The sequence below is a fragment of the Aquarana catesbeiana genome, linkage group LG10 (assembly GCF_042186555.1).
Source record: "Aquarana catesbeiana isolate 2022-GZ linkage group LG10, ASM4218655v1, whole genome shotgun sequence".
NCBI lineage: Eukaryota > Metazoa > Chordata > Amphibia > Anura > Ranidae > Aquarana > Aquarana catesbeiana.
In genome coordinates this window covers 134,293,298-134,317,962 of record NC_133333.1, presented here as the reverse complement: position 1 = coordinate 134,317,962, position 24,665 = coordinate 134,293,298, and the positions used below count along the sequence as shown (strand labels likewise).

Below are 24,665 nucleotides of genomic sequence, written 5' to 3'. Positions count from 1 at the left end.
TTACCTTTACATCGTTGGTTACTTCTAAGACCTACCATATTAAGGATTTCATCACATGTGGAACTATAGGTGTAATATACCTCCTTACTTGTCCATGTGGTTTCCAGTATATTGGTAGGACCACCCGTGCTCTTAAGATTAGAATAGACAAACACTTATCTAATATTAGGTGGGGATTCATCAGACATAGTGTTTCTTGGCATTTTCCTCAATTTTACAACTGAGACCCTTCCCTCCTAAAATTTATTGCCATCGAGAAATTTACCCCTCATTGGAGGGGAAACAATTTAAAATGTCACATTTCGCGTAGAGAAACTTGATGGATATTTGATATGCAGTGTTACAGCCCCTGGGGCCTTAACATTGAGTGGAATATAAACTGCTATATAAATAACAGCTAAGGAATATATGTGGATATCAATTTAAAAGTATTTTTTCACATATATTCTATTGGGGCTGCTGACACTGCCACTATCCTCCAGTATACTACTCATAATCAATTTTCAGCATTCCACCTTCCATATATCGAGTTTAAATATGTAGGACACATATCTATGTACCTATTTTTAACATGTCTTTTTGGACAGTTATAACACATAGTTATGTGTCAAGAAATTATTTCCCCCTTTCTTTCCTTTTTAATAAAGAAACTACATTATTAATTCTTGTTTGCATTGTAAATGTTAGATTTCCAGTGTAATTATGTAGGACATATGTCTATGTGTTGTTCCTATTTTTAGCATGCCTTTTTTGATGGCTATAAAACATACGGTAGTTATGTGTCAAGGAATTTTCCTCCCCTTTTTTCCTTTTAATAAAGCAATAACAATTTTTATATTTTTACATTTTTAAATTTCTGTTCACATGTTAAATGTCAGATTTACATATTTCCTAGAGAAGCGACTTTTAGATAGCGAATATTTTATTGGAAACTGTCAATTTCGCTATATTTTAGCAATAAGACTTGGAATATATCTTTTTGGTTGTAATAAAAATTTCTTTTTTTCTTTTTTTTTTTTTTTAATGACATCATATGTGTTATCTGTGATGTGCTTTGGCTAGTACATAATAATTTTTGTTGCTGACAAAGGAAATTGTTGGTTTCATGTCCACGCACATAGTGAGTTGTGCAGGAGATGATCTCAAACTTATTTCCGGTGTCAGTGGTTTGTTAAGGTATTTAAGATGTTGTGGGTGACGTCTGGCCCTAGCCTCCTCTCCCAGTCAATGCCTGTTTAGGAGAAACGCAGCGTTGGGCCGAGCCAGAGGACCTGACGTCACCACTCTCTCAGCTGATCGGCTTTGGCCTCGGCTGTGTTTTTTAATTGCAACTGTGTTTGCCCTGTCAATGCTTTGGATGTCAGTTGTCCATTCATGGATTAAAGCATTTTAAAACTACTGCACAATGAAGCGCCTTTTTTTCTTTTAAAATACACCATCCCTTGCTATGAGCGGTCTTGCCGGAGCAGTGAGTAGAGGAGATCGTTCCTGATTGCCGCCTCTGAAATTTGAACTGTCTGACGTGGAAGGAACTCCGTCTCTACTCAAAGATCAGCTGTTCCTGACACCGAAGTGAATCTGTTCAAGCCCGCACGATCTCTGTAATAGGGATCCATCAATTTTGATAAGCAGCCCCCTTTTTCCTATATTTTTACACTGGCTTAGAAGATACAGAGAAGATTTAATGAAGATAACATTGCTTATAATGAGGAATTGCACCTCCGGTTTATGATACCAACCAGTCCCTATATGAACTATACATTTATATCCACCTACATTCACAATATTAATTTTGTTCAAATTTGGGTAGCGCACTGAATTTTTCTTTTATATTGTGGAAACCTCATGTTCAAGGTTTTAAGTTGCAACACCCGGGACTATTAGTGTTTCACATACTTGTATTTTTTGTGTTTTCATGTATTAATTTTTAAACAGATTTTCACAAACTTGTTTTTCACATTGTTTTATCACCACTGGGGGTAGCGCGGAACGTTTACCATATAGGGTTAACCAAGAGATCAGTATTTGCTGTGGTGGAGATTCTTTCTGTAAACATTGTGAAACTGATAACTGTGTAATGCTGTATTTAGCAGATAAAAAAAGCTGGAAAGGTGTGTCTTGTTTCTTACTCAAGACTACCAGTGAGAGGGCCATGTCCTTGAGTTTTTTCTCTCATGTCATAAAACCTTGGCATTCATTCAAAGTCTTCTCACACACATTGTTCTGTCAATATATTAACTAGCTCTGCCTTCAGTCTTTAACTTTTCCGTGCCTCATTGTTAACTGGGATCCTTACCTGTGTGAGCTTGCTTACTGTCAAGGTAAGAATGAAGAGATTCTGTAAACTATGCAAAAGTTTACTGTTTTGGTAATTGGAAATATCAGTTATGAAAGCATTACGTCTCTTAGATCCTTGAAAAACTGCCTGAATATAATGCACCTAAATTTATTTTGCTTAGCTTATTGAGTCCCCATTTTATAAATACATGCTGCTTGTCTTTTTCACTGACGATTTATTTTATCCTAAACCTTGACAGAAAAGGAAAAAAAAAGGAAAAACTCTTTACTACATGGGTAGTAGTAGTTTTTTTTTATGTGTTTTGCCTGTTTTGCTATTTTTATTCCTTTACGTTTGACTGTTTTACATTGCAGTTGATGCACCATTCTATTCCATATTATATATAATATAAATCATAGAATAGCTAGACAAGATGACTAGGGGATCATTACAAAGTTAGACTAAATGTAAAACAGGGTCCATGCACACTAGCCTTAAAAAAAATTCCAGTTATCTTGGCAGAAAGGGTGGTTTTTTAGCCAGTGTGCATGGACCCTTATTGTGTTAACCATTATAAAGGGCCTCTAAAATTACAACAAACTGAAAAAAAGATTTCTGCAAAAAGGTTTATTCTGTTAACATAACATATTTTTTGAAGGAGAAGAAGGCTTTATTTTGGTGTCCATGCAGCCCAAATCACGTTATTTTCTGTCAAATAAGTTTTTATTCAGGAAAGACAAAAAAATTGTCTAATGTATAATAAGTACTACAACAGACACAAAAAATTTAAAAAAACATCTACAAAAAAATGTTCTGAAACAGTGTGAGTAGAAGCAACAAAATGTTACTGGCAATTAAAGGGCCTCTACAAAATATAGAAGGGCCCTGGCCTCAGAAAGGAAACAAGAGAACGTTATCAACAACAGTAACTAGGATAACATAAGAGGGAGAACAAAAGAGGGAAATTGTGGACATCAGGGAAATCCAGACATGGTCAGCTCAAAACACAGGGTTATCATAGGTTCAAAAATATTGAGTACTCCGGAGAAGCTCTAAAGGTACTGGGGGCCAAAATAATCAAACATGTTATTGCATAACAAGTGACGGAACTCCGTACTATCCTCTGCCACCAAGGTCTCCATCACCATGATGTCATTGAGAATCTGGGCCCACTCCAGAAGAGAGGGGGGAGAAGTGTTTTAATAGTTACTGTGTGTATTTTTTTAAGTTTATTGTTCTGACATTTGAATCTAGAGCTAGATTTGATTTGATCTAGAATCGTTTTGCCCGCATATTTAAAATGTTTATCAGATACAGATGTTTACAGTGAATCCAGATCAACCTAATAAATTGTAAGCTCATTTACCTTTTGCATACTTTCTTTTACCCTAATAGATTGCAAGATCTCCCACTTTTTTTTATCTTTCCCTTATACTGTTATAGATTGTAAACTGTCCCAACTTCAGTATTCTTCCAGGGCCAGACTGGCCTACCGGGATACCAGAAAATTTCCTGGTAGGCCGCCTGTCCTGGGGCCGCTTTGAGCTGTGGCTCAAGCAGGGCCGATCCTGTGTGGCTGCACTGCGGCTGGTCGCTGAAGCTTATGTGCTGTCCTGCCCTTCCTCTTCCTCGTGTTTGCCACACACACAGCGGTGTTCTTCCGACTCCCGCTGTGTCTGAACTGTTTGGCTGCACTGTAAGAAAGTCCTGCTTTCTAGACCGGCTTCTGTGACTGACAGAAAAATGATCCAATGGGGCATTGAATCAATGTGACGTGTGTCACAGGAGGCAGGACTTCCTTACAGCGGCCACCCGAGTGGGCAATTGAAATCCAAGTTTAATGAGGAGATCGTGAACCAGGTACTGGTGGGCACTGCACAGGTGGGCTGCATTAGGTTGGCATTGCACAGTTAGGCTGAATTAGGTGGGCACTGGACAGGTGGGCTGCATGAGGTGGGCACTGGACAGGTGGGCTGCATGAGGTGGGCACTGCACATGTGGGCTTCATGAGGTGGGCACTGCACAGGTGGGCTGCATGAGGTGGGCACTACACAGGTAGACTGAATGAGGTGGGCACTGGACAGGTGGGCTACATGAGGTTGGCACAGGACAGGTGGGCTGCATGAGGTTGGCACAGGACAGGTGGGCTGCATGAGCTGGGCTGCATGAGGTGGGCACTGGACAGGTGGGCTGCATGAGGTGGGCACTACACAGGTAGACTGCATGAGGTGGGCACTGGACAGGTGGGATGCATGAGGTGGGCACTGCAAAGGTAGGCTGCATTAGGTGGGCACTGGACAGGTAGGCTGCATGAGGTGGGCACTGCACAGGTGGGCTGCATTAGGTAGGCTGCATGAGGTGTGCACTGCACAGATGGGCTGCATTAGGTTGGCATTGCACAGGTAGGCTGCATTAGGTGGGCACTGGACATGTGGGCTGCAAGAGGTGGATACTGGACAGGTGGGCTGCATGAGGTGGACTACATGAGGTGGGCACTGCACAGGTGGGCTGCAAGAGGTGGGCACTGCACAGGTCTGCTGCATGAGGTAGGCTGCATGAGGTGGGTACTGCACAGGTAGGCTGCATTAGGTGGGCACTGGACAGGTGGGCTGCATGAGGTGGGCTGCATTTAGTGGGCACTGCACTGGTAGGTTGCATTTGGTGGGCACTGCCCTGGTAGGTTGCATTTGGTGGGCACTGATAAGGCTACATTTGGTGGGAACTGCACAGATGGGCTACATTTGCTGGGCACTGAGCAGGTGGACTGCATTTGTTGGGCACTGCGCAGGTGGGCTGCATGAGGTGGGCACTGCACATATGGGCTGCATGAGGTAGGCGCTGCACATATGGGCTGCATGAGGTAGGCACTGCACAGGTAGGATGCATTAGGTGGGCACTGCACAGGTGGGCTGCATTAGGTGGGCACTGCGCAGGTGGGCTGCATTTGCTGGGCACTGCACAGATGGGCTGCATTAGGTGGGCACTGCACAGGTGGGCTGCATTTGGTGGGCTGCATTTAGTGTGCACTGCACTGGTAGGTTGCATTTGGTGGGCACTGCCCTGGTAGGTTGCATTTGGTGGGCACTGCCCTGGTAGGCTGCATTTGGTGGGCACTGATAAGGCTACATTTGGTGGGCACTGATAAGGCTACATTTGGTGGGAACTGGTAGGTTGCATGTGATGGGCACTGGTAGGTTGGGCACTGATGAGGCTGCATTTGATGCATTGATCTCTTGCACCTGAGAAGTGTTCAGCATCAGTGCCGCCAAACCAGTCGGGGGGGGTCACTGATGTAAGGGGGAGTGAATACAATAATGTAAGGGGGCACTGATATATTATATATATATATATATATATATATATATATATATATATATATATATATATATTACACATATACATATATGTGATATATATATATAGATATATATATATATCTATATATATAGATATATATAATTTATATATATATCCCTATTAGGGATGAGCTTCGCGTTTGAGTCAAACCCATGTTCGACTCTAACATCGGCTGTTTGATCGTTCGCCGAATTGCGAACGATATGGGCCGTTCGCGCCAAATTCGTGTAGCGCATCACGGCCCATAATTCACTGCAGCATCGCAGTGCATTGCTGGCTGATGATTAGCCAAGCATGCACTATGACTCGCATGCTTGGCCAATCACAGCGCCGTCAGTAGAGAGAGCTGTAATTGGCCAAAGCCAGGGTGGCTTTGGCCAATTATGGCTCAGGGGTTTAGAACACGCCCCACACTATATAAGGCCGCCTGCATGGCGGCCCTGTGTAGTGTGTTCCGGCGTGCTGAGAGATAGCGAGAGAGACAGTGTCATTTCATTTGAGTTAGCTAGATTAGGCAGGACAGTCAGTTAGTTAGCTGCACTTACAGTGTATTGTGTATATATATGCATCCCAGGTGTTGCATATATATATATATATATATACACTGTATTCAGTTTAGCTAGATCCGTTCCTGTTATCTTCCTACTGACAGGCAGGCTTGTCTTGTTACAGTATTTACAGCTACCTGAAGAAAATTGCTGGTGTTCTTTTGATCCTATTAGTACCACAGTCAGGCAGCTAGACTATTTACAGTTAGTGTAGTGCGTCCTCTTTTACAGTGTTCAGCTAAATCTACAAGTTAGTGTAGTGCGTCCTCCTCACAGTGTTCAGCTAAAGCTACAAGTTAGTTTAGTATGACCTCTTCACAGTGTTCAGCTAAAGCTACAAGTTGGTGTAGTGTGTCCTCCTCACAGTGTTCAGCTAAAACTACAAGTTAGTGTAGTGCGACCTCTGCACAGTGTTCAACTAAAACTACAAGCTAGGGTAGTGCGTCCTCCTCACAGTGTTCAGCTAAAGCTACAAGCTGGTGTAGTGCGTCCTCCTCACAGTGTTCAGCTAAAACTACAAGTTAGTGTAGTGCGACCTCTGCACAGTGTTCAGCTAAAGCTACAAGTTGGTGTAGTGCGTCCTCCTCACAGTGTTCAGCTAAAACTACAAGTTAGTGTAGTGCGACCTCTTCACAGTGTTCAGCTAAAGCTACAAGTTAGTGTAATGCGTCCTCCTCACAGTGTTCAGCTAAAACTACAAGTTAGTGTAGTGCGACCTCTGCACAGTGTTCAACTAAAACTAAAAGTTAGGGTAGTGCGTCCTCCTCACAGTGTTCAGCTAAAGCTACAAGTTGGTGTAGTGCGTCCTCCTCACAGTGTTCAGCTAAAACTACAAGTTAGTGTAGTGCGACCTCTGCACAGTGTTCAGCTAAAGATACAAGTTAGTGTAGTGCGTCCTCCTCACAGTGTTCAGCTAAAACTAGAAGTTAGTGTAGTGCGACCTATGCACAGTGTTCAGCTAAAGCTACAAGTTAGTGTAGTGCGTCCTCCTCACAGTGTTCAGCTAAAACTATATAAAAACAAGAGAGAGCGCACGCCAGCCCTAGTGTGTTATCATTTAATAGATGAAGGTAAGTGTATAAAAAACAAGGGTTGCACTCACAAACATCCAGCGTTAAATGGCATAAACAGCTCCATAATAGCCTCCTCTCCTGGTCTGTAGGGATCAGTTAGCTCACAGCAACTAGCAGCGTGGTAAAGTATTCCAGTAAGCACAGACCGCCTGCTTGCTTGTAACACACACCGCCCAAAGCACTCGCACAGACCAGCTGGCGCTGCCTGACGTCACTCGTGGCCAGGGAGGGGATGCACAGTGATGCAGCTGACTCCTCTCGTAAGCTTCATGCAATTGCTAGGACAACATGTTTCGGAGGCGTGGCCTCCTTCTTCAGGTAACGCCCTCATCTCCTCTAGTGATAATATATGCTCAAACCCCCCGCCCCTCCTATCTATGAACCAATGGCATCATAACAGACCAGGAGCACGGAGTACACAGCAAGAGGTATCTACAAGACGGAGGGGGTTATATAGCAACAGCATCCTAAAATGGTGTTTAGTACAAATAAACATAGAGAATTAGCACTATCTTTAATGTAAATCTAAATAAAAAGAATTCTTGTCATATGGGGGCTACATAACAAGCAAAGATGTGGCTTTCTTGAACCAGATTTACAGAGTACCTGGGATAAAGTTTCCACATTGTGCACTGCACAGTGGATGGAAATCATATGCATGCAGAGAGATAGAATGTTAATCACCAGTCAAAATAAATTAAGTGAAATACTAACATCTCTTGAGAAATATCAACAAGTCCCCAGTTATCAAAGATGCAGGGACCTCCTTAATGCCAAGAGGGCCACCTTTGAGGATAATCTTATTGCAAACAAAAGAAACAAGTTTGCTAGGGATATAGCAGATTATGAAAAAGGAACAATTTTTCAGTGGGGTAAAGCTCGGTTCAAAACACACATGGATGCAGACTCACAGGTACACATGGACGGTATGCAGGATCCATCATTCACAAAGACAACAACAACAAAAAAACAGAACCGTCCTCGTCAGCAATCGCACCATAGGGGGGGTCCCCAGAAAGAAACTAAGAAAATTTATTCAAAACACAAAACCATTCTTCACAGAGGCAAGGAAAATATAGTAACAGTTCTCAGGGAAAGGACTCCAGGAAGTCCAATCAAAATAGCCATAACTCCCATGACACCAGCCATCCAAATAGACCCAGTTCCTCTGGGCCACAACAATCCATACCTCAAAATAAAAATAACTCGTCATGTTCTACATCAAAGGCACCATCGAATGGGCATAAAAATAGTGGTAATTGGGTTCAACACAATGACAAAAGAAGTAGACATACAACGAAAGGCAAATATGAGTATGCAAATAAAAATAATGGGGAGAATCGCAACAATAAAGCAATTAACTCTGTTGCTACCCGGGACAACCAGGAGAAAAATATAAGACCTGTACAGGGCGACAACAATCCCCAGTTGCCTTCATCTGTACAAAATGCCCTCCCGGTCCCATTACATCAAGGGTCTAAGGAGGACAGTTACAGTATTAACATTCCGACCTCTAATCCATTCGATGTTCTGAGGTCACCCAATCAGTTGGACAACACTGTGGACATAAGCACACCACTAGCGGGTACTGCCAGTAATAGTCATCTTACCCAAGTACCACCAAGAGGCACAGATGGTACGATAGAACTGATTAGTAATATGGCTAATAATTTTTTAGTGCTTCCCCCTCCTCTCCCCGAAAAAAGAAAAATAGAAGAAGAAGAGGAAACAGAGGAGGGGCAGGAGGGAGAAAAAGCAAGATTATCAAAGAGGGGAAAGATAGAGAACTAAAATCCACGGTGAAAATCTTCAATCTATCATCACACCCACTGGTAGAGAGTGAGATTAGTCTTTTGCAGAAAGGCCTGAATTTTGCCCCAAGCAGTAATGCTAACTTATTTGAACTGTTTAAAGATTTACACAAGTACATCCGTGATATTACAGTGAAGCGATTCTACGGTCTAAAAGTCGCCAAGGACACGAAGATTAGTGAGAATGTAGCCAATATAGTCAATATATCACCAAACAGCACCCAGAAAGAATATACACCTCAGTTAGAAGAAAGCTGTGACCAGAGTATGAGCAATAATATTGATGAAGAGGCAATTAATATTCTTGAAGAACTACTTCTAGAGGGAGGATCAGAGATGGAGATCCCTATATCGACACATTTTTCCAATGGGATTATACAGTCCACATTTCATCCGAAGTCCACGTTTTATCCGCACCATGTTAAAAATGAATACATCAAAACTTTCTACGCCATGGTGTATGCAGACTTTAGAAAACTCTGTGAGTCACCACATGGAAAAGTAAATATGCATAATCTCTCCAAGCAAGAAAAAGACGCTCTACTTGCATTTAAAGAGAATCATGATCTGGTAATTCGCACAGCGGACAAAGGAGGAGGTATTGTTATTCAGGATAGAGTGAAATATCTCAAGGAAGCATATAGGCTCCTATCTGATAATGCTACATATGAAATACTGCAAAATGATCCCCTACCAGAATACAAAGTGGAACTAACGGAAATGAAGAATCCAGCCTTTGCCTAGGGTCTAATACAAAAATCAGAGAAACAATTCTTCCTAATGAATTATTTCAAGATGCCATATTTCTACCACACTCCAAAGGTCCATAAGGGCCCAGTATGCCCACCTGGTAGACTGATAGTGGCCAGTATGGATGGCATTACTAGTCGAGTTTCTCAATATGTGGATGCTTTCCTCCAACCTCTTGTTATTTCCCTTCCTGCATACATAAAGGATTCTGCACATGTCTTGGACACCTTAAAGCAATACAAATGGGAGCCAGGGTACTTATGGTTATCCTTGGATGTGAGTTCACTCTACACGTCAATCCCCCATGAGGGTGGTCTAAGAACAGTCGAATACTTCCTATCCGAAGCAGATTATATGAACCCCAATCAATCCAAATTCATCTGCAATTGCATTAAGTTTGCCTTGGAGAGGAATTATTTCTCTTTCCAGGGAAAATTTTATAGTCAGATAGCTGGCACAGCTATGGCTGCACATTTTGCACCATGTTATGCAAATCTGTTCATGGGGTATTGGGAAAAATCCTGCATTTGGCAGCACAATCCATTTGCCAAACATCTGGTATACTATGGGAGGTATATCGATGATATACTGATTATTTGGGATGGACCACCTGATATTATTGACAAATTTGTCTCATATTGTAATAACAATATGTTTGGTATCCAATTTACCCATGTACTAGACGCTCATTCCCTGGTATTCTTGGACCTTGAACTGGGTAGTGATGGAGATGGCAACATCACATCCAAAACCCACTTCAAGGAAACTGCTGGCAACTCCTATTTGCATCAGAGGAGTTGCCACCACCCTAAATGGAAAGATAACATACCCTACAGTCAGTTCTGTAGGCTACGCAGCAATTGTAGTAGCACCAAAGATTATGATGATCAGGCAACCATATTGTCAAAAAAGTTTTTGGAAAAAGGATATGCAGATCATCACATATATAGAGAAGGCATCCAGAACAAGATTATAACTACGTCTGCAAAAGAACAACATGACATTCTCTTTATTACAACATTCAATGATCAGCACTGGGCTATAAAAAGAGCTGTCCAAAAGCACTGGCCAATTTTGGGGCAGGACAATACACTTGGAAAAATCCTTCCCAATAAACCTCGGGTAGTATTCCGACGTGCGGAAAATGTGAAAAGTTTAATTGCCCCCAGTCGCCTTAAAGACAAACAAAGCTTGAAAATGCAAAACATCCCTCAATTCTTTAACATTACTGGATGTTATAGATGTAAAGGCATTAAATGCAAAGCGTGTAAATTTATCTCTCATGGCCAGAAGTCATTTAGTTGTAAAGATGGCCGTACCTTCTACATTAAACAATTTATATGTTGCAATACCCAGTTTGTTATCTATGGGTTGAGGTGCCCATGTGGTTACCTCGATGTAGGTAGAACGGTGCGTGCGATGAGGACCCGCTTTGGTGAACACCGTAGGTTCATAGAAAAAATGGTTGAGAAGCATAGTGTGCCACGTCACTTTAAGCATAAACACGATGGCAGCACTACAGGGTTGGAACTTTTTGGTATAGAATCCATACCTATGTCTATCCCGGAAGGTGAACGTTTTGCTCGTTTATGCAAACGTGAATCCTATTGGATTTTCACTCTAAACCTTATGGCAACAGAAGGGTTAAACGAAGAGCTTGAAATAGGTACTCTCATATTATGTTATAGATGTAATTCTGTATATTCTGTTTGACATTGTTTGGCCTTTCATTGGGGTGGTGTTGTGGATGGGAGTTGAACCTGTGACCCTTTATGCTGCCGGTTGAGAGTGCTACCCACTACACCACTGTGCTGCCCTGAATACTTATTCACTTTATAAATCCTCCATATTCATTATTTTAGTTTTAGACTTTCGTTTTGTATGAATCAGATTATAATTTTATCAGATAGGGGTCCATTTTAGTATGGGACCCCACCATATACTTTATAGCTTAATATAACTTTATTTCTTCACCACCGAAAAACCATATAATATAATACAATTAATTTCTACATTGGATATGCCATGACGTCTTGCATCTTTATTGATATGATGTTGTATTATGTATATATTATATATCATTTATTCATGTATTTTGATATGTATGATTATGCCCTTGCATCATGATTTTCTGTTGTTGATGATATTAACTAATATACAGTGTATATTTTATAGTATATTTTATAGTACTGTTCACATAAGTACTTTTTAATAAGTTTTAATTACATATGACAAGAATTCTTTTTATTTAGATTTACAATAAAGATAGTGCTAATTCTCTATGTTTATTTGTACTAAACACCATTTTAGGATGCTGTTGCTATATAACCCCCTCCGTCTTGTAGATACCTCTTGCTGTGTACTCCGTGCTCCTGGTCTGTTATGATGTCATTGGTTCATAGATAGGAGGGGTGGGGGGTTTGAGCATATATTATCACTAGAGGAGATGAGGGTGTTACCCGAAGAAGGAGGCCACGCCTCCGAAACATGTTGTCCTAGCAATTGCATGAAGCTTACGAGAGGAGTCAGCTGCATCACTGTGCATCCCCTCCCTGGCCACGAGTGACGTCAGACAGTGCCGGCTGGTCCGTGCGAGTGCTTTGGGCGGTGTGTGTTACAAGCAAGCAGGCGGTCTGTGCTTACTGGAATACTTTACCACGCTGCTAGTTGCTGTGAGCTAACTGATCCCTACAGACCAGGAGAGGAGGCTATTATGGAGCTGTTTATGCCATTTAACGCTGGATGTTTGTGAGTGCAACCCTCGTTTTTTATACACTTACCTTCATCTATTAAACGATAACACACTAGGGCTGGTGTGCGCTCTCTCTTGTTTTTATATATTTTCAGAATCATGTCTATCACCCAGTGGACTATTGGGAGAGCTGCAACACCTTAAGCGAGGAATATACATACAGACTGTTTACGGTTGGAATAGGTATAGTGGGGACAGCGCTAAACTTGGTTTGTTGCGTGTGTTTCAGCTAAAACTACAAGTTAGTGTAGTGCGACCTCTGCACAGTGTTCAGCTAAAGCTACAAGTTAGTGTAGTGCGTCCTCCTCACAGTGTTCAGCTAAAACTACAAGTTAGTGTAGTGCGACCTCTGCACAGTGTTCAGCTAAAGCTACAAGTTAGTGTTGTGCGTCCTCCTCACAGTGTTCAGCTAAAACTACAAGTTAGTGTAGTGCGACCTCTTCACAGTGTTCAGCTAAAGCTACAAGTTAGTGTAATGCGTCCTCCTCACAGTGTTCAGCTAAAACTACAAGTTAGTGTAGTGCGACCTCTGCACAGTGTTCAACTAAAACTAAAAGTTAGGGTAGTGCGTCCTCCTCACAGTGTTCAGCTAAAGCTACAAGTTGGTGTAGTGCGTCCTCCTCACAGTGTTCAGCTAAAACTACAAGTTAGTGTAGTGCGACCTCTGCACAGTGTTCAGCTAAAGATACAAGTTAGTGTAGTGCGTCCTCCTCACAGTGTTCAGCTAAAACTAGAAGTTAGTGTAGTGCGAGCTCTGCACAGTGTTCACCTAAAGCTACCTGTAGAAGGTTGGTGGTGTTTTCCTGATCCTATCACTACCGCAGGCAGCTAAATAAGCTACAAGTTCGTTTTTTGCGAGCTCTGCACAGTGTTCACCTAAAGCTACCTGTAGAAGGTTGGTGGTGTTTTCCTGATCCTATCACTACCGCAGGCAGCTAAATAAGTTACAAGTTAGTTTTTTGCGAGCTCTGCACAGTGTTCAGCTAAAGCTACCTGTAGAAGGTTGGTGGTGTTTTAATACTACAGGCAGGCAGTTGATTTTGCTAGCTGCAGTATCAGTATATATATATATATATATATATATATATATATATATATATATATATCCCAGTTTAGTGCAGCTACAGGCCATTAGTATGTCTGAAAGGCCAACAAGGAGAGGCAGACGGTCACAAGCCAATAAAAGAGGGCAAGCAGGCTCTGTGTCTAGAGGCAACAGTGCTGGTCGTGGAGACGGTGCATCCTCATCAGCACGTGGCTGTGGGACACGCTTGGCCTTTTTTTTCGGCAGCTGGCCGCGTTGAGCCGCAACATGAGGAAGACTTGGTCGAGTGGATGACCAAGCCCTCCTCATCCTCTCTCACCCATGCTCAGGGTACTTTGTCTGGCAAAGCAGCTGCCAACGCGGCCTCTTCCCTCGGCTCAATGGCATCAGTGACTCCTTCCCTAGCCCCACCATGTCCTCCTGAGGAGTCCCTCGAACTGTTTGACCACAGTGTTGGGGACATGCTCCAGGAGGATGCCCAGCGTTTGGAAGGCTCTGATGATGATACTGAGCTAGATGAAGGCAGTAATGTGAGCACGGACAGAGGGTGTGCCCAAGAAGGACAGCAATCTGGCAGTCATGCTCCCCCTGCTGCAGCATACTGCCAGGTTTGCTCCAGTGATGAGGAGGGAGGGGATGATGAGGTCACTGACTCAACGTGGGTGCCTGATAGGAGGGAGGAGGAGGAGGCACATCACCAACGAGGCAGGATGCCCTCCAGGGGCCAGCCTAAGGGCAGCACACTGACTGCATCACACCCTAAAGCTCCGCATGTGCAGGGCGCTGCAGTCTCTGCGCGTTATTCAAAAAGTTCTTTGGTGTGAGCCTTTTTTGAGACGAGTGCATCACATCGCACCGCTGCTATTTGCAACATATGTCTCAAGCGTATCTCGCATGGACAAAACATCTTCCCACTTGGGTACCACATGCTTGACCAGACATATGTTGACATGCCATGCAGTTCGTTGGCAAGCGTATCTAAAAGACCCACACCAAAGAACAAAGAGGACCTCTCCTTGCTCCTCATCAGCTGAGATCTCTAATCCCACTATACCTTCAGTCCTCTCTGAGACCTGAACTGAGAGGAATGAAAGTGTAGAATTAGGTGTGTCACAGCCAAGTACTTGTGGGCAATCTGCTTTTGGTACACTGACGTCAGATTGTACCAGGCAAATTTCCCTGCCCCAGCTGCTGCACCGCCGAAAGAAGTTCACTCCCAGTCATCCACATGCCCAGCGGTTTAATGCTAGCTTGGCAAAATTGCTAGCACTTCAACTGCTGCCTTTTCAGTTGGTAGACTCTGCCCCTTCCGTGAGTTTGTGGAATGTGTGGTTCCTCAGTGGCAGGTACGCAAACGCCACTTTTTCTCACGGAAGGTGATTCCGGCTCTCTAGCAGCACGTGGAAGGCAATGTCCATGCCTCGCTGGACAGCGCGGTCAGCGGTAAGGTGCATATTACCGCTGACTCATGATCCAGCAGGCATGGACAGGGATGTTACCTAAGTTTCACCGCGCATTGGGTGACTCTGCTGGCAGCTGGGAAGGATGCAGGACAAGGTGCAGTAATGTTGGAGGTTGTTCTGCCACCACGCCTCCAAAATGCCACTACTAATGATTGTGACACACCTCTCTTTTCCACCCACTCCTCTTCTTCTTCCTCCATGGCCTCTTCCTGTGCTTTGTCCTCGGAACCAGCGGTGCTCCGTAGGCGTTCAAGGGGCTACGCAAGTAGCCAAAAGATGCCATGCGGTGCTTGAGCTGGTGTGCTTTGGGGATAGGAGCCACACTGGGGCAGAGGTTCTGTCAGCTCGGCAGGGGCAGAGGTGGTTGACGCCACGCCAACTTAAGGCAGGAATGGTGGTTTGCGACAATGGCACCAACTTCCTCTCTGCTCTCCGACAGGGACAAATGACCCATGTGCCCTGTTTGGCTCACGTCCTTAACTTGGTGGTGCAGCGGTTCTTGGGCAGGTACCTGGGCTTACAGGATGTCCTGAGGCAGGCCAGGAAAGTCTGTGTGCATTTCCATCACTCATATAATGCCAGTGCGTGGCTGGCGGACCTCCAAAAGGAGTTTAACCTGCCCAAGAACCGCCTAATCTTTGACATACCCACCAGGTGGAACTCAACATTGGCCATGCCGCAGCGGCTGCACACGCAGCAGAGGGCCATCAATGAGTACCTGTGCGACTATGGCACCAGGACAGGGTCAGGGGAGCTTGTTTTTTTTCCCCACACCAGTGGGCCATGATCAGGGATGCATGCACTGTCCTGTCACCATTTGAGGAGGCCATGAGGATGGTGAGCAGTGACAATGCATGCATCAGTGACACTGTCCCCCTTGTCCACCTGTTGGAGCACATGCTGCGTGGAATAATGGACAGGGCACTTGAGGCAGAACAGAGGCAGGAAGAGGAGGACTTCCTTAGCTCTCAAGGCCCCCTTTATCCAGACAGTGTACCTGCGTGCCCGTCGATCACACAGGAAGAGGAGGAGGAGGAGGAGGATTGTGTCAGTATGGAGGTGGAGCCTGGCACTCAGCATCAGCAGCAGTCTTTAAGGGATCATTCCCAAGAAACACATGGACTTGTACGTGGCTGGGAGGAGGTGGCTGCGGACCGTGTCGTCCTTAGTGACCCAGAGGACTCCAGACCGAATGCCTCAGCAAACCTACGCTGCATGGCCTCCCTGATCCTGCAAAGCCTGCGGAAGGATCCTCGTATTTGTGGTATCAAGGAGAAGGACCAATACTGGCTGGCAACCCTCCTTGATCCACGTTACAAGGGTAAGGTTGCGGACCTTATCTTGCCGTCGCAGAGGGAGCAGAGGATGAAACATCTTTGGGAGGCCATTTTAGAAAGGTCTGTGCAACGCATTCCCAGAGACTGTGAGGTTACAAACTCCTGTTTCTGGACAACGTGTTGCTGAGGCTTCGGTCAGTCAAAGAAGGAGCGGTGGAGAAGGTGGCCGTCTGACCTAATGCGTTCAGACAATTTTTTAGTCCGCAGCCCCAAGGTATGATCGGTTCCAGCAACCATCGCTAGCATCTGTTTTACATGGTGCAGGAATACCTAGGGGCAAGATCTGACTTGGACACCTTTCCCACTGAAAATCCTCTGGGTTACTAGGTCTTGAGGATGGATCACTGGCCAGAGCTTGCACAGTATGCAATTGAGCTACTGGCCTGTCCTGCATCCAGCGTTCTTTTGGAACGCACATTCAGTGCTGTTGGAGGCTTTGTAACCGATCACAGGGTGCGTCTGTCCACCGACTCGGTCGATCGACTGACCTTCATAAAAATGAATCAGTCTTGGATCACCACCAGCTACCAAGCACCTGATGCTGATGTAACCGAATATTTTTTTTTGAAATCTCAGATCCCTTCAAAGACTGCCTATGCTGATGCTGAGTGACTATCCTGAGTAATTATCCTCTTCCTCCTCAATGATCATGCTGATAACTTGTAAGAACATTTTTGGTTCTGGGCGCCGCCACCAGTGCCTAAGGCCCAATTTTTCGGCCCCTGTTTAACAGGGGTGTGTAATTACAATTTTTGATGCAATACTTTTTAGCAGGGCTCGTTTCTGCATTCCAACTAGAGTATCTGTGAGGGGTTGCAGTGTTGTGGCACCAGCACCAGTGCCTAAGGCCAAATTTTTCAGCCCCTGTTTAACAGGGGCGTGTAATTACAATTTTTGATGCAATACTTTTGTAGCGCTGGTAGATTTACAATCTACCGCAGATTAGGTAAATTTAGTAAATTGGGTGTTAAGAAGGTTTTAAAGTTCGCCTCTGTTCCAGCTTGGCTGACGTTGTATGTGTTTCCATGCTGACCGGTGGGTGTCGCTGTTACCATTAGTCAGTGTTGGAAAGGCAACGTGTCGAAGTGTATAGATGCTCCTCTGTCGCGGAGACAAGCTCAGTGGAGGTGGTCCTCCGAGTTGCATTCTGGGAAGGGGGTATTTATGGGACAGACGCCATGTTTTAGGGTCGTTTTGCAGCCACCTGCTGGCCCTCCTGGCCGACAGGTATGCGTTAAGGAGCTGCCTCGTGGTCCTCCGATCGGGAGGCCCAAGATGCTGCGGCGCAGGGGTGGGTCCAGAGGCTTGTCTGGGGCCTACCACCGCGGCCGAGGAATGGTCCTGAGCTGTCGGTCCTGTGTGACGAAGCTGGACAGCCGAGGAGATCCCAGGGGAGGACCCGTATTGGAGAGATCACGCAGCGTGCTGGTCTATAGAGGGGCCTTTTGGCTCGGTTGCAGGACGTATCCAAAAAAGAAGTAAACATACAGCATAATGTCGCCGGTTCGGCTTAAAGGTTCAGGCACTGTGACTGACTGTTCACTGCAGAAGATCTGATACATACTATGGCAGAGGATAGTGCAGATTTACCCCCCCAAGTAAGTCTGTGGCAGGGACTTTAGATTTGTGCTGCGTGCTGGCTGCTAGACCAGTGAGAGAGGCCTATCCAGACGAGTAAAGAGTGTGTCCCACAAGGGGAGCGCATTCCACCTAATTATCTGAAATCTACCGGGACATTTGTCGCTAAGATATTAGAAGAAGATATTTGAGTTTCTCCTGAAGGCTTCCTTTTCCGCCTCTTTCCCGCTACTTCCTAAAGTTTGACTGTTTAATAAAGCATTGTACTCCAGTGTTGGTGCGTGTGTCGTCTAGCAGTAAATTCAACGGAACCCCTAGACCGGTGCCGGTGAAATAGAGGGAAGCAAAGTGAAGGTAACAGACCCATTTAAACCAGCAGCTCCACCGTGAGTTATTGCTACATGTGGGTGCGTCGTCCGGGATTTGTTGACCGACAATTATTGCAACCCAGTGGAGTGTTTTACCGGGAGTTTACAGAGAGAGCTGGACTTTGAAAAAAAAATCTTTTCAGGAAGAGGAAAGGTTAAACTGCGGGACTTTGTTTTTGGTGCGTAGACGCTGGGCGCCAAAAGAGGCCCGTGAGCTACGTGACTGAAAGAACAAGTGGGAGGAGTTACCCTACTTGCTACCGCGTGGGACGCGTGTAGTGTGCTTGGCGCCAGAGGAGAAGAGAAGCCTCGTGATCGTGCTGAAAAGATTAGAGTGTGGCCATGTCTTTTCCGGCGTTGCAATCGGTTGTGGGACCCAGAGTGTTCCCGGCAAGCACCGTGATGAATACTGTGCAATCTGGAACTCTGCTCACGGATACTGGAGTTCGAATGAAACCACAGGGGAAGTTTGTCCTGTATACCTCGGGAGATTTTTGAGGGACTGGGCATGACCTGCCATCGGTGTGGAGGATTGGCCGTGCATCTTCGTCCATTCGGCCGATGTCCGCAGTGTGGTGAGTATTTGTTTGCAGTGGAGCCACCTACTATGCCACTCCATGCCTATCGGATGGATTGAGTGACAGGTATCGCTACAGTGGAAGCTGCTACCATTACAGAAAAAGAGCGACGGGCCGCCACTTCGCCTATTGCTGTCGATAATGTTTCGGAGAGAGACACTGTTCCTGTCATCTCATCAAGACACTACTGTGATTCCTGAGTCCACTACACCTGTTCCTGTGGTGCCTACTCAGCCCACCTTCCTCTATGTAAAAGCTTCTCGCGGCCGTGGTCGAGGCCTACCCCAGAGGTTACCTGAGCCGGAGCTATCAGAGTCTAAGTCTGGAACGGGTAAGCCATTGTTGGGGACTGTAAATAAGTATTTGCCAGCAGAGGAATTGAGAGACTTGGAAATAGAATCCATGTCGGATCTTTCCGGGGATGATGACTTGTTCGAAACCATGTTGCAAGAGCTATTGTGGTCACAAGGCGGAGATGTTGCCTCCACAATGACCCTTCCTGAATGGACTGCCATGAGTTCTGGGAAGACGTCACCCTGTGTGGAGACGCACAGTGCTATTGCTGGGACTTTGTCAAAAGTTATTGATTCGCAACAGACACCGGCTGGGTCTATGGTGAAAAAGTCATTAGACTCCTGTGTACCGCCTGGTATAGGAAAAGACAGATCTTTGTCAAAACTTGCTCCCTTGCAAAGGATGTTAAACAAGCGTGTGGCCGCAGAGTATGGATTAGAATTTCCTTATGTGCCCCAGGACGTCATGCGGGAGATTGAAGATAATCGGGAACTTTGGTACAATGAAGCTATTTGGGACTACTTATCTGTGCCTAAGCCCTTTAGAAAGACTGGATGTTCTGTCCGAATGGATGAACGTTTTAACGGATGCTTTGTTCATTGAAACTATGGTCGGCATATCTATGCTGATAGAGTGGTGATCTGCAGACCGGGAAAGGACAATGCTGTGTATTTTATCACTACTGTAGATAACGAAGGAAAATATGTGACTCTACCAGATCCTCGGTTCTACTGGTAATTGTGGACACTAATACCTTGAAGTTAGCTAGTTAGGTAGTGACAGGGCAAAAGAGATCTGCGTGGTCAAGATTTGCGGATCCTGTTCTGTATTTAAATCCAAGGACTACTGTTTGATAGCCGGATTTCTTTGATAAGAAAAGTTCTTATGCAGGGATGGACTCCTAAAGATTATATATATATTTTGGTATGGATCATAGGAAGAGAGTCTCATTTTAAATGAGGCTTTACTCCTGGTGCTGTGTAGTGTATATATGTGTGTTTAAATATGTTTTTTTTCAGGGATCATCGGATCATATGCAAAGCTGGGAGGCTTTTCAGCTAGTTAGTTAGTGAGGTTGAAAAAAAAAAATGTATATTGTGGTTTTGTTCGCGGCTGTGAACATAATGTTTTTATAGATATAAGTGTTATAATGTCTTTAAACTGTCTAAAGTTATGAGAAACTCAAATGCTACTCTCAGGCTTGAGAGTTACTGTTACTGCGTTAAGGACAGACGTTGGGGACAACGTCTATTGTAATGGGGGGAGTATGTAGCGCTGGTAGATTTACAATCTACCGCAGATTAGGTAAATTTAGTAAATTGGGTGTTAAGAAGGTTAAAAGTTCACTTCTGTTCCAGCTTGGCTGACGTTGTGTGTGTTTCCGTGCTGACCGGTGGGTGTCGCTGTTACCATTAGTCAGTGTTGGAAAGGCAACGTGTCGAAGTGTATAGATGCTCCTCTGTCTCGGAGACAAGCTCGGTGGAGGTGGTCCTCCGAGTTGCATTCTGAGAAGGGGGTATTTATGGGACAGACGCCATGTTTTAGGGTCGTTTTGCAGCCACCTGCTGGCCCTCCTGGCCGACAGGTATGCGTTAAGGAGCTGCCTCGTGGTCCTCCGATCGGGAGGCCCACGATGCTGCGGCACAGGGGTGGGTCCAGAGGCTTGTCTGGGGCCTACCACCGGGGCCGAGGAATGGTCCTGAGCTGTCGGTCCTGTGTGACGAAGCTGGACAGCCGAGGAGATCCCAGGGGAGGACCCGTCTTGGAGAGATCACGCAGCGTGCTGGTCTATAGAGGGGCCTGGTGACTCGGTTGCAGGACGTATCCAAAAAAGAAGTAACCATACAGCATAGTGTTGCCGGTTCGGCTTAAAGGTTCAGGCACTGTGACTGACTGTTCACTGCAGAAGATCTGATACATCCTGTGGCAGAGGATAGTGCAGATTTACCCCCCAAGTAAGTCTGTGGCAGAGACTTTAGATTCGTGCTGCGAGCTGGCTGCTAGACCGGTGAGAGAGGCCTATCCAGACGAGCAAAGAGTGTGTCCCACAAGGGAAGCGCATTCCACTTAATTATCTGAAATCTAGCGGGACATTTGTCGCTAAGATATTAGAAGAAGATATTTGAGTTTCTCCTGAAGGTTTCCTTTTCCGCCTCTTTTCTGCTACTTCCTAAAGTTTGACTGTTTAATAAAGCATTGAAAACGTACTCCAGTGTTGGTGCGTGTGTCGTCTAGCAGTAAACTCAACAGAACCCCTAGACTGGTGTCAGTGAAACAGAGGGAAGCAAAGTGAAGGTAACAGACCCATTTAAACCAGCAGCTCCACCGTGAGCTATTGCTACACTTTGCAGCAGGGCTGCGTTCCAAATAGAGTATCAGTGAGGGGTTGCAGTGTTGTAGCACCAGTGCCTAAGGCCCAATTTTTCAGCCCCTGTTCAACAGGGGCATGTAATTACAATTCTTAATCTAATATTTCACAGCAGGGCCCGTTTCTGCGCCCACCAAGAGCGAGTGAGGACTTACAGTGTTGTGGCACTAGCACCACCACCACCAAAGGCCCAATTTTTCTGCCCCTGTTCAACATGGGCATGTAATTACAATTCTTGATCTAACATTTCACAGCAGGGCCCTGTGAGGGCTTACAGTGTTGTGGCCACAACAACACCTAAGGCCCAAATTTCTGCTGAGTATATAGGGCAGGCCCCTACTTTCAAACATCCAACTTACAAACGACTCCTACTTGCAAACGGAAGGAGACAACAGGAAGTGAGATAAAATCTACCACTAGGAAGGGAAATTCTCTCCTGTAAGAGTTAATATGGGAAAAACTTTTCTCCTTTCCACTGATGCTTTATAACCAATCCTTGTTTTACAAAAAAAAACAAATTTTCAAAAAACATTTGTCATTGGGACAAAAAGTGAGGTGAAATCTTCTGAAGAGGAGCACAGACAGCAAAACAAATGTCACAGGGGTGATAACCCTTCCCTATGTTTTCCAAAAAGCTTAAAATAGATTTTTTTGGCTGGAGCTAAACACGTTAAAAATGTACCAGTTCAAAATTACAAACAGATTCTACTTAACAACAAACCTACAGTCCCTGTCTTGTTTGCACCGCCTGTATACTGCTGTTCAGAGTACAGAGCCTGTATACTGCTGTTTTCTTTTTTAATTTGGGTGCGGGGTTCCCCTTAATATCCATACAAGACCCAAAGGGCCTGGTAATGGACTGGGGGGTACCCATGCTGTTTGTCTCACTGATTTTCATCCATATTGCCAGGACCCGACATTACATTAAAGCCGCAAGCAGTTTTAAATGACTTTTATTCCTTTAAAAATGACATTTTGTGCAGGGACTGTTCTAAGCATGGGAAACACGTGCCACTTTACAGGCATACTATAGACACCCCCCAGGTACAATATATAAAGGAATATTTCACTTTTTTTTTTTTTTTTACTTTAAGCATCATTAAAATCACTGCTCCTGAAAAAACGGCCGTTTTTAAAAGTTTTTTTTGCATTGATACATGTCCCCTGGGGCAGGACCCGGGTCCCCAAACCCTTTTTAGGACAATACCATGAAAATTAGCCTTTAAAATGAGCACTCTTGATTTCGAACGTTCGAGTCCCATAGACGTCAATGGGGTTCTAACGTTCGTGCAAATTTTCGGTCCGTTCGCAGGTTCTTGTGCGAACCGAACCGGGGGGTGTTCGGCTCATCCCTAATCCCTATGTGCTTTCATATCTGTCTTATCTATATATCTATATATAATACACTTCAAATGTGCTTTAAAATGCATGGTTTTCCCTTTTATGAATAAGAAAATGACATAATGATGTTGGGCTGGTATAATAATGCTATGGGGCTGGTATGAAATTTTTTCCAGGGCTGGTTTTTATTCCCAATCCTGCCCTGCTTGTACCCTATTATATTGTAAGCTGTCCCACCATCTGTATCCCTGCTTTATATCCCTATAGATTGTAGGTTCTTCTACTTTCTGAATGCTCCTGTGTACCCTACCAGACTGTAAATTCTCCCATCTTGTGTATCCTCACCGATACCTTAACAGTTTGTAAGCTCTTATGCCCCGTACACACGGTCAGACGTTGATCGGACATTCTGACAACAAAATCCTAGGATTTTTTCCGACGGATGTTGGCTCAAACTTGTCTTGCATACACACGGTCACACAAAGTTGTCAGAAAATCCGATCATTCTGAACGCGGTGACGTAAAACACGTACGTCGGGACTATAAACGGTGCAGTAGCCAATAGCTTTCATCTCTTTATTTATTCTGAGCATGCAAGGCACTTTGTGCGTCGGATTTGTGTACACACGATCGGAAATTCCGACAACGAATTTTGTTGTCGGAAAATATTATAGCCTGCTCTCAAACTTTGTGTGTCGGAAAATCCGATGGAAAATGTGTGATGGAGCCCACACACGGTCGGAATTTCCGACAACAAGGTCCTATCACACGTTTTCTGTCGGAAAATCCGACCGTGTGTACGGAACATTACACTTTCTGTCTTCTCCCTGATGCCCTCATAGGCATTCTCTATCCTCCTTCTTACCTTAATAGACTGTAAGCTCTAACACATTCTGTATCCTCTCTTATACATAGGAGACTGTAAGCTCTTCTTATCCATCAACACCTTAGGCAGAAATAGTGCCATCTGAGGACAGTCCTGTGGCAGTGGGGATGTGCTGATCACTGAATCACAACACTGATCTCCTTCATTTTAGCGCTTTAGCCAGTCAAAGGGGGCGGTGACAGAATTATATTACAGTGGTACTGTTGATTGCCAGATCTGAGGTCATAACAAATATATCTAACTTCAAAATGTTTTGTACTTGCAAAACATGGGAATGCTGTAATTCCAAATATTGTAAATCGGCAACACAGGGGGGCCCAGTCAGCTGCTTACATGGCTGCAGCTGCAAGAATCCTGACATCTGTTAACCAGATATGCCAAGAGCTGAGCAATTCTTCATTCTGCTCCCGTACAGGGGATTGAGAAACTGCAGTTCCACAATCTTCTCTAGCTCTCCATCTGAAGTGCTGCTCAGCAGTTCCAGCCTTCTAGAAGTGCATGTTAAGCTCAGGGGATGAAAGGAAGGTGGAAGTGGTCACTTCTGCTAAATCCACAAGAGCCAACTGATAACATCATCTGGGTTTACTACATTTGTGGACCAGGGCACCTTTCAGGCCCTATATATCTGCTTAGGGAACCTTGTCAGTGATCCAGGTCTGGAAATAGGACATAGGCAGCAAAAAAGGAATATCCTGACAGGGGTTCCCAATATTTACTGCGCTATGCAAAACAAACCAAAAAAAACAATATTTATAACAAAAAAGGTCAACATTTTATGATGTTTAAAGCGTAACCCCACTTTTGTTGAGAAAAAAAACATCCCCCTCTCAGTGATCTA

At 44.6% G+C, this 24,665-nt stretch overlaps 1 protein-coding gene across 1 annotated transcript in view; it reads left to right on the top strand.

Annotated features, from left to right (window-relative positions):
- Window positions 1-2,171: 2,171 nt before the first annotated feature.
- LOC141110907 (sulfotransferase 2B1-like) overlaps window positions 2,172-24,665 on the top strand; it is a 138,288-nt gene continuing 115,794 nt past the window's right edge. The window contains exon 1 of the mRNA XM_073602690.1: window positions 2,172-2,321. The gene's annotated coding sequence lies outside the window, so the exon portion shown is untranslated. The remainder of the gene's footprint in view (window positions 2,322-24,665) is intronic.